This window comes from Sitophilus oryzae, unplaced genomic scaffold (genome assembly GCF_002938485.1).
Source record: "Sitophilus oryzae breed Bouriz unplaced genomic scaffold, Soryzae_2.0 scaffold_1171_pilon_pilon, whole genome shotgun sequence".
In the NCBI taxonomy this organism is placed as follows: Eukaryota; Metazoa; Arthropoda; class Insecta; order Coleoptera; family Curculionidae; genus Sitophilus; species Sitophilus oryzae.
The window spans coordinates 519424-528577 of record NW_022145806.1 but is presented as its reverse complement, the minus strand read 5'-3'; positions in this window follow the sequence as shown (position 1 = coordinate 528577).

Sequence of the window (9154 nt, the reverse complement as noted above, 5' to 3'; positions counted from 1 at the left end):
TAACGATACGGAGTTTTATTTTTCAGTTTCCTTTATGTGTCAGTGCATGTCTGTTTAAATGTAATAAATTGATAAATGGCAGCTAGAGCTACCTATGTAATTTTACATAACCATCGCGTCTTTCGACGGAAATGCACCCAAGAAGCAATCAAAAGCTTAATGTGATTTTGGTGTTTGAAGATAATTTTTGCGATGTAATTTTACACAAGAATAGGCCTTTGTAAAATTACACTTTTCTATGTCTACATTGCAATGTAATGTTGTACGACACGGATCTCCATTTTAGAGGTCTTAAGCAATCGATGTAAATTTTAAAAAAGGTTATGTAAAGCTGCATGTTGTAAAATATACTGGAAGATAAATGCTTTGGCGAGGTGTATCAAAGTTCCTAAAGAGTTAAGAATCATAGGTTTTTCTTATGTATACATAAAAAGGTTCACAAAATTTCCAAGAAAAAAAAACAAGAAACAAATATTGCCAAGAAACTTAACCTATTCTAAAATTTTAGCTGATACTAGTTTGTCAAAATAAGATTATGTAAATGTATAAGCGTGAAGAAATAAAGTGAATATTTATAGAAAATTTACAATATATTATGACACCAGTTATAGGTAAATTACCATTATTAAACTTGCTTCCAAAATTATGTAATTATATAATTTTTAAAATGACAAAAAATGTAAATATTTTTTTTTGCTCCCATTATTACATTTTGCCAATAATTGCTAATGTTAATCGGTTTTAGCAGTCGCTTTTATTTGTAACACCACTATGTAAAATGTAAACGTAGGTACTTTTTGATAAAATTATTTCTTCACAAAAGAAAAAATAAAAGAAAATTATTGGTAGTTTTATACTGAAACGTATTAGAAAAGGAAGTTTACATTTTACATAAAATATAAATATTGTAGAATGTAAAATTTGTTCGACTGCACTTTCTTCAACAGAGGACCAATTCCCTACGTAATTGTTTATTTGTTACGCGGCCCTAATTTTTCCTAATTTGAGACCAAAGTTTACATATCAGTTAGTTTATTTTCGGACCAATGAAAAAAAAGAAATCCACCCCTCCCCCATTTGTAAGATATTACACGATTTAACTTTTACAATTGATTGTTTTTCACTTTGTTTTGAATAGTTTTTTTTTCGAAAACGTAGTCAATATTAAAAACCAGCTGATTATTGGCAAATTTGATGAGATGTTTTTGAAAGAAAAAAGAAAAAGTGAAGTTTTAAAATTATATAGATTAAATTAAGAATGTAGAAAAATACTGTATTATTTTACTTTGAAAATATTGTATATACAATTGTACATTAATTTAAATGAGATGATACGAGGTTGTTTCCCGCTTTTACGTAGGTTTATATTTTCGAATGAATTTTTTATGTTGCGTAAAGCGTCCAATATTTGGTTTAGTTTAAATTAGTACCAGTCCAAAAAAGAAATCAAGAGAGAAATAAATGAAATAATACTAGCAAAAAACTAATAATACCACTTGACAAATACTGGAAGATTTACGCAATAAATTAAACATTTTAAAGCTGTTCAGTACAAATTAAAACATTATTTTAACTAAATTTAGTAAAAATATTTATATATTCTTTTTTTTTGTTATTCAGTGTTTTTGTGCAATCAATAAAGACCGTAGACTGAGAGATAGTTCTATATTGGTGTTTTATTTTTCCCATTTTCTCAAATATGTTAATGCCCTTTAAAGTAATAATTAAATCTGGTTTAGATTTTTTTAACTTCATCTAACAGCGAGAAATATTTGTCTTGGACTGTCTATACAGTCTAGTGATGGGCATTGCGATTCTTTTTAGTAAATCGAATCACGCGATTCAATTTCTCATAATTATCATTAATTCACATTAATCTCTCTTACGACAACTTAACACATTTTGCATATCACAGTATAAATAAAGTATAAATAGATATTTTTTTGTAAATAACTTTCACATCGCTTGCATTTTATATCCAAGATGTTTGTTTAGGGCTAAATCCACCCCCGAGAAGGGGTGAAATAAATAAATGAAATTATTTTTCCGAAAATTCGGAGAAACGGTAAGGACTAGAAAAAAAAGTTCAAATAAAAGAGAGATGTCATAGATGTTGTAGAGCGTTTAATTTCATATAAAAATGTAAACGTAAAAACGAACAGGTTTGTAAACAATGAATCAATTCTTATGATTCTTTGAACGAACGTGCCGTAGAATCGAACGAATCGCATTTTGATCCAATTAAATTCTTACGACTCGTTCATTCGAATTTTATGGATCTGTGCTGGCCACGATTCAATTGAACGAACCGTATTGTCAACAAGGAATCAATTTTCACGATTCTTTGAACAAACGAGCCTTAAACTCGAACGAGTCGCATTGTGATCCAGTTCAATTCTTACGACTCGTTCATTCGAATTTTATGAATCTGTGCTGGCCACGATTCAATTGAACGAACCGTATTGTCAACAATGAATTAATTTTCACGATTCTTTGAACGAACGAGTCGCATTGTGATCTAGTTCAATTCTTACGACTCGTTCATTCGAATTTTATGGATCCGTGCTGGCCACGATTCAATTGAACGAACCGTATTGTAAACAATGAATTAATTCTCACAATTCTTTGAACGAACGAGTCGTAGAATCGAACGAATCGCATTGTGATCCAGTTCAATTCTTACGACTCGTTCATTTGAATTTTATGGATCCGTGCTGGCCACGATTCAATTGAACAAACCGTATTGTAAACAATGAATCAAATTTCACGATTCTTTGAACAAACGAGCCGTAGAATCGAACGAATCGCATTGTGATCCAGTTCAATTTTTACGACTCGTTCATTCGAATTTTATGGATCCGTGCTAGCCACGATTCAATTGAACAAACCGTATTGTAAACAATGAATCAAATTTCACGATTTTTTGAACGAACGAGTCGCATTGTGATCTAGTTCAATTCTTACGACTCGTTCATTCGAATTTTATGGATCCGTGCTGGCCACGATTGAATTGAACGAACCGTATTGTAAACAATGAATTAATTCTCACAATTCTTTGAACGAACGAGTCGTAGAATCGAACGAATCGCATTGTGATCCAGTTCAATTCTTACGACTCGTTCATTCGAATTTAATGGATCCGTACTAGCCACCATTCAATTGAACGAACCGTATTGTAAACAATGAATCAATTCTCACGATTCTTTGAACAAACGAGCCTTAAAATCGAACGAGTCGCATTGTGATCCAGTTCAATTCTTACGACTCGTTCATTCGAATTTTATGGATCCGTGCTGGCCACGATTCAATTGAACGAACCGTATTGTAAACAATGAATCAAATTTCACGATTCTTTGAACGAACGAGCCGTAGAATCGATCGAGTTGCGTTGTGATCCGTTGCGTTGTGATCCAATTGTTGAAAATCAATTCTTACGACTCGTTCATTTAAATTGTATGGATCCGTGCTGGTCACGATTCATTTGAACGAACCGTATTCTAAGCGGTGAATCGAATCTCACCGTTCATTTTTAATAATCGTTCAAATAAACGACTCGTTCAATCTTTGCCCGCCTTGAATGTAGTCTATACATATTTATAAATCAAAATACATTTTTCAAGTACATAGAAATGTTAAAAAAATAAGTTTATATATTATTCATAACTAGCTATATGCTATTTTATTCATAACTAGCTATATTCTATTTTATTCGTAACTAGCTATATTATTCTAATATATGCCCACTTCGCAGTGCACCAACATTTCAAACAATATATTTGATGATACAGGGCGAGTCTCTAGAGTGGAATAAATTCATTGTATCAAACACAGAAGATGAACAAAATGCTTTGACACATTATAGTCTCTATTTCTTAATATTTGATAGCACAAGACCCTGTTATAAAAGCAAAAGGCGTTTTGTTGTGTACAGTGTGACACACCAAAAGATGGGACCAAATTCATTTTAAGGGTATATGTTCCAATGAAATTCAGACAGCTTTAACACGTTTGTAGATGGACACATCCCGTACGTTTGCCTAGAATATTAGGGGTTGCTGGTATAACAATAGACAAAAAATAGACAATAAAGATATTTACTTTATTTTATTTTACTATATTTATATACAGGGACTGACCGCATCAGTGTCGGGTATTAGGGTTTTAAGATTTATAAGGTTTTCTTAAAATATATTTTGTTACACAACGTAAATATAAACCGTTATTGGCTTTATAATTTTTTATATTATAATAAAATTATTATAATAATTACAATTTTAAGTTGCTTATATCTTTAAGTAAAAAATATTTCTACATATGAAGTCATCAATATATTTTTTTAAATGACAACCTTAACTTTTTATTTGAAGTTTATAGAGCGCAAATGTTCTTGAACAGGTCTTGCAAAATGGGAAAGTATACGTCATCTAGTATACTAAAAGTATACCGTCAATGGGAAAGATCTGCGTCAGGAAGATCGGCAGAAATTAAAATTCAAGACTTGGGATTTTGGGATAACCCTTCTAAAAGGTATGTATTGTTATTTAGATTATCGTTGAAGAATATTGGAGCTATCAATTATTGTATTAGCTACTTACAAGATTAAACCAAAGTAGTACCAGTTAAAAAGAAATTCAAGTAAAAACTTTATCACTTGACGAGAAACCATTAGGTTCGCGGTTTAATTACCTCAGCAGTATATTAATACGAATCTGGCTCGTGTATGTCTATACAGTAATTACCTTTAATTACTCAACAGACACAGAACAAATTGACATACGAATGACGAAATTTCTTAGTTCATAACATATATAAATACAGGGAGTAGTTTTTTTTGGATGTAATACTTAAAAATACATACACACTTTTCTTTGTACATATTTTTTAGTAGCCAATAATGTATGTAAAATGTTTACCTTATTTTTACCACCAAAGTGATGTAGCATCTGACGTGGCACGTAATCTGATAAGTAACATGCATCTAGCAAGTTACGTCGAATTGAACAAACGACAATAAGTGTGTCAGCGCACACTGAAGTAGCGCTGTCAGAAACGTGTCATTTGTCGTTGTAGCATGCCATGCCACTGCTTCAAAAATAAAACTGGTTCTACTTTTCGCCACGTGCTTTGTACACGTTACTCGAATTTGTCAAAAATGAAGGACGATCCGGACTTCAATATACGTTTTGTATCACTGATTGATACTAAACCATGCATTTATGAGCACACTCCTGCCGATTATTCCAACAGGAATAAACAAGACTTGGCATGAGAACAACTTTTCTAACTAGCACATCAAAGGTTTCTTTTTTCATTCTATAAGTGCTTGAAATCTTTCAGGAGAGATATTCAATTTCTTAAAAACGCTAAATACACTGTTTCTTGGTCTCTTTTTGCAATAGGGGTGTATCCAATAGTGACGCTTTGGATAATTTTGGGTCATTTTAATTAGATTTACAACTGCTAACAAATCTTCATCCCCTGAGGACATGTTTACGCCACTGCCACATTACTTATATGTGCGCTTCCTCATCATATTAACATCGAAATCAAATTTATCATGTCTAAAAACTCCCAGACACCAGTTGTTATCCAAATATCAACGTTAGTATAAATACCTAAACACAGAACATACTGTTACGTTTTTCGTCGGTTCCGTGTGGATAGAAAGTCACAATTTATTTAAACACTATTTATTTAACACTAATTAACAAAAACAATAACGATAAAAGACTTATAGAACTATTTACAACGATTTATAACTAAGAATTTATTTTTAATTTTAGCGCGTCAACTGTATATTTATAACTGCCCTCTCTAGGCCACTGCCGCCGGCTTTTATACCGACAGGTAAAAGAAATCTAGAATAGTCCAAAGATCGTTAGGCGCATAGAGAAGGTTTTCGAATGTTCTCGTATGTACGAGTCCATTCTAGTGGGTCTCGATTCTTCTCGAACGAATGAATCATTGCGGTGTCTATGCGATGTTAAGGTCATCCGAGGGCGGGCCATATTGTGAGGTTAGGTCGAGTCCACACCGGCTCGCAACAATACTAAAGAAGAACGCTAACTCCCGTGTAATTTTTTAGTTTCAAATTTAAAGTGGCGCCATCTAGTGTGCCAGGAATGAACTAAATCTAGCGGAAAATTTGAATATACCATATTTTATTATTTTTATATAAGTTGTTTGAAATGTAGATACCTACAAAACAATCAGATCTTCAGAAATCAGTATAAAACGTATTTTCTTACATATGATTGTCGCTGACTGAAAATAATCAGTAAAGAATAGGTATTATCCGTAAACAAGGGTATTATACAAAAAGGAAAAATATTGCAGTGTCAAATAGTTCCATCACACATTTTACAACACAGATAAAAAACCAATTCAAACTATAAGATAGGTATTTATTAATAATTTAATCTCTGGGCCAAGGTGATAGCGGCGAGGTATGTTGAAGTACCTCCGCAGCGGTTTTTTGGTAGTAACGCTTGCGAATTGTGAGCTACTGCTCAACCAGGTTGCAAATGGTGCCTCGTGCCCCGTTTGCTTCTCCTTTTTCTTTTTTCAGGATCGCTAGTTCATCGTTGCTGATTCGTCCCGTATTGATGAAGCCGGAAGGCAGAAACACTGTGTGTCTACGGGCAATCGTATTTTAGCCATGTTTCGTGGCTAATCTTGCTGTAGGTTGCCCAATAATTTCATTCTTCTTTTTTATTAATAAAGCTAATATAAATAACCTACTTTGAAATAGTTTCTTCGGAAAAACTTCCTCGAAATAGTTTTATGGGAACATTATTTTTCAAAAAAAATAAGAGTAAAAGTAACTTAAATATTCATAAAAAAATAGGAGTATTTACAAAAATTATTGTAATACAATATACAATGTTTTCACACAAATTACTAACTCGGTTTATGAAAATGATGTTTTTTTATCACAAACTCACCTGTCACAATACAGATCTAAAATCACAAATCCAATGAAAAAATATATTAATTACAACAATGAAGATCGAAAGATCAGAAATAATAATAAACAGCTGATGATTTACCGGTATCAAATTTGAGAAAGTGTGGTTTAGATCAGTAGAAAAAGAAACAAAATATCTCCCTTTTTGTCAATTTTTAGGCAACTATAATTAAGATAAACTTGATACGCCATCTAGCGCACCAAGATCAAAATAAAATGAAAATGCTACACGTTTATCTCCGAAACGAAGCATTTTATATACAGGGTGAGTTTCCTACGATGTTCTCTATGGGTATCTCGGAAACTATTGGAGATAGAGAGTCGGTTAAATGGCGAAAGAATTGCAGTTTTGTGGGGCATAAATATGCGCCTTTCAGATTTTTGAAAAAGTTCATGGCTTACTAGATATTTCGAAAAAACCAAATTTCAGCTATTTTAAAAATTATCCCTAATTCTATTATAAGTTATTTTAGACAAAAACTTTTCAAATAAAAGTTGTAGATAATCACATCCTTAATGAGACCGTGTCCTCCGTTTTTTTTTCTAAAGCCTGTCATTTTTGACATATGACACAAACATATGTTTTTTTAAATGGAAACCATAGTTGGCCATGACTTCATAAAAAGCGCCATTTTTTAACCTTTTTGGCGACATAAGCTATAATATGTTTTCTTCGAAAAATTACTGAGTTATAGCCAATTCTTATCATTTTTAAATAATTTCACTCAGTTAGCCATGGAAACAAGTTTGATCGTCTTTGCTCTCATAAATGTGAAGCTGTCACATCCAAACTTTGTAAATTAAAATAAACAAAAATTGTAAATATGAATTTTTCAAATGAAGAAAAGCGTGTAAGATTATTGGTTCAACTTTTCTTGGCCATACATTTTCGAGGATACGTTGACCGGTGAATGTTATGTTTTTTTAGAGAACGATTTTCAAGACTTGTTAGAAAAGTTATATTTAGTTATAGCCAATTCTTATCTTTCTTGACTAATTTCACTTAGATTGCATGGCATTCTTATTCTGTTATGATATACACAAACTAAAACTTAAAAAATAATATCACTGCAGTCACTGCATACACTTTAAGTTATTTTAGATAATGTTCAAAAAATCCGCCATTGTTTTGAGAGTTACATCTTTTTAAAACTGAATTATTACCTATTCTCACAAAAAAAGAACCGGTCGACTTAATTAAACTTCTCTCGTACCGCCACTTCGAGAGTGCCTCTCTTATTCATAAGTTCTTTTGTAAACCCTATTGTTAACCATACCGCATAAAAAATCTACAATGGTGATCGAGGAGGCCCATGCAATTAATCCACCTCTTCCTATCACTGAGTTTGTATTATTATGATATAAATAATTTTTAACATTTCTTTCATTATGGGGGGTCATTTGGAAACACTCTATTGATGCGCGAGTAACTACACGCTTTTCTTCATTTGAAAAATTCATATTTACAATTTTTGTTTATTTTAATTTACAAAGTTTGGATGCGACGGCTTCACATTTCTGAGAGCAACGGCGATTCAACTTGTTTCCATGGCTAACTAAGTGGAATTGTTTAAAAATGATAAGAATTGGCTATAACTCAGTAATTTTTCGATGAAAACATATTATAGCTTATATCGCTAAACAGCTTAAAATGGCGCTTTTATATGAAGTCATGGCCAACTATGGTTTTCATTTAAAAAACATATGTTTATGTCATATGTCAAAAATGACAGGCTTTAGAAAAACTCGGAAAACACAAACTCATTAGGGATGTGATTATCTACAACTTTTATCTGAAAACTTTTTGTCTAAAATAGATTATAATGGAATTTGGGACAATTTTAAAATAGCCGAAATTTGTTTTTTCGAAATATCTAGTAAGCCATGAACTTTTTTCAAAATCTAAAAGGCGCATATTTGTGACCCCACAAAACTGCAATTCTTTTCCCATTTAACCGACTCTCTATCTCCAGTAGTTTTTTCGAGATACCCGCATAGAGAACATCGTGGAAAACTCACCCTGTATAGGACATAAATTTATACTCTTTTACTTATTTTTATCTGCAGAATATTCTACCGAATTTTCCTGAATACAATTGGACCACCCTGTATACATAAACACTCTCAAATTTGGCACAATAAAGATTAAAACAAAAGTCGAACGCTAAATCCAAAGCAAATGTTAGG